General features: G+C 37.4%; 1 pseudogene; it reads right to left on the bottom strand.

Moving 5' to 3' along the window:
- Positions 1 to 275: 275 nt before the first annotated feature.
- Positions 276 to 1,009, bottom strand: LOC129250406 (uncharacterized; annotated as a pseudogene).
- Between the last annotated feature and the right edge of the window lie 1,207 nt (positions 1,010 to 2,216).

Here is a 2,216-nt window from a genome sequence, read left to right as displayed (position 1 = left end):
AGACTAGTATCCGATCTAAAAAAGTGGATAGAAAGAAAGCATGGTGAGGTTAACGAAATATATTTCACTATTTACCGTATAATTAATTCTTTGCGCAGATTCACTGTTTTTCTTGACCTTATATTAATAACTGAGCTTGTACTCGAAAAGATTCGTCTCTGCTTTGATTTTTCTAAGTCCCTGTTCACCCAGAAGCATATTAAATTCTTCTAATGCATCTGTTTCAAAAAATGTGAGATTATGCTCTAACAATGTCATCATTATTATTATTTTTTTTATTTAGTTATTGAGTAACTATTAAGGGTTTTTACTTTAATTGGTTTGATTGGTATAGGCAGACACGGCAAATCGTTCATACGCCTAAAAAAAACACTGCCTGTGTCATATTCGTCATTTTCCGGTGCAAGTGATTGTATTTCTTCTTCTCGTGTTTGATTTACTCGTTGTACCTTCTGTTTTGTGTTGAAATTACGAGATGAAGGATTTCGTTCCCTTTTTTGAGGCTCTCCGCGAAATGGGTTATTAGGAGGTAGTCCTTGCCTCTGGCGGTCATAGCTGTTTTGTGGTGCGGATACTTTGTGGATCTCGTGTATTTTTGTGACGGATCTATTTCCTTTGGTTGGTGCTCTTGCCTGAGTGCAGTTTGGTTGTATTGCACCTGCAAGTTAGTTCTGTAACTTTGAGGTTCCTCGTATCTTCTACTTAGCGAAGCATTGTAATGTATGTGGTTGTATTGCGGAAACTCGAACTGTAAGTTCACGTTGTCGTGTTGTATAGTGCTTGCGATAGCATAAGCGGTTTCTAAGTCCTTTGAACTGTGGCTATAGAGGATGGTGTATTTGCTGTTCAGACCGAGAATGAATGTCCTTACAGCTTCTTGGTTTGCGTATTCTTTCATGGCTGACGGACTCCCTGAGTTATCAATCTCAACTTTAGTGAATGGAATGTTAAGCGATTTACTAACTTCGCTATGGAACTCCGTCAACGTCCTTTTTCCATGTTTTCTTCTTTTTATTGCTTCGAGCAACACATACAGGGGTCTCTGGTCCACATAGGTATAATCAAGACGGTTAATTATGGAGTAAAAATTCAGCTTTGTGATGTGGTTAATTAGAATATCGGCCGCCTCTTCTTGAATTTTGGAATAAACGATCGAAAGCGCTGTATAATCTATGCGTGTCCAACTCGTTTTCTCCACGATCTATGAATATTGTTCGTGTCGCCTATGAATATTGGTAGGATTTTAAAAATTTCCAAGTTAATTTGCGACGCCATCACTAATGTTGGGTGCACCGTCTTGGTATTGATATGTGACTGTGACGGTTGCGTTGGTTTCAAGAGAATTCATCCTCTCTTTGGTTTCAGTCAGGGTTGTGGTCGAGGCAACTATTTGTGCCCTTAGGTTTGATATCTCCTGAGCGTTCATTTCTGCGTCCGATGGTAAACGTGTTGAGTCAATGATATATTGTCGCTTTTTCGCGATTACAGTTTTATGTTGTTAGAATTTTTTATAAAGTGTTTTCTTTTCATTAATTATTAACCCTCCGTTGTACACCCGGTTCTGTCTAGACCTTTTTTGACTTTGTACGTTAATTTAACGTATTTCTGCTTCCGATAAAATACTACATTTTTCTACTTATTTGTTTTTCAACCAAATCCGTTCACTTGGAGCTGCTTAAAGATTTGTTAACTGCTTTATTTCTAATGGCTATAAAACGATTGGTTGTCACACACTGAAAATCTCAAACTATAAGTAGATGGTCGGACAATGCCACTAATTTTGTCAGAGTTAAGAGTAAATTACGAGAGCTAAAGGAATTGGTTTTCAATCCAGTGCGTTTGAGGGCGATTTGTGAGTAGTGTTCAAGGACGGCATTCAATGGAGGCTAATACCTCCTCGTTCTCCTCATTTTGGCAGTCTTTTGGAGGCTGGATGTCTAATTGTAAAATTATCTTTTAATACCGTTGGTATGAATCAATATACAAGTAACATCACTGACAACACTCGATATTTACTTAGATACTACCTATTTACTAGTTACTTTTACTATTGCACATATCTCTTAATATGATATTTATTTATTCCCTATTGCATTCATCTTCATACGTTGATACAGTACATACATATGTATGTGCATTAGGGCGGCTCGATTTAAAAATCGCTCATTGCTCTGTGAAAATCGTATTCCAGGGATCAAAATAAGAAACATTGCCGA

The sequence above is a fragment of the Anastrepha obliqua genome, chromosome 6 (assembly GCF_027943255.1).
Source record: "Anastrepha obliqua isolate idAnaObli1 chromosome 6, idAnaObli1_1.0, whole genome shotgun sequence".
Classification (NCBI taxonomy): domain Eukaryota; kingdom Metazoa; phylum Arthropoda; class Insecta; order Diptera; family Tephritidae; genus Anastrepha; species Anastrepha obliqua.
Note: the sequence above shows the minus strand (reverse complement) of the source record. Positions and strands in the feature narration are given on the sequence as shown.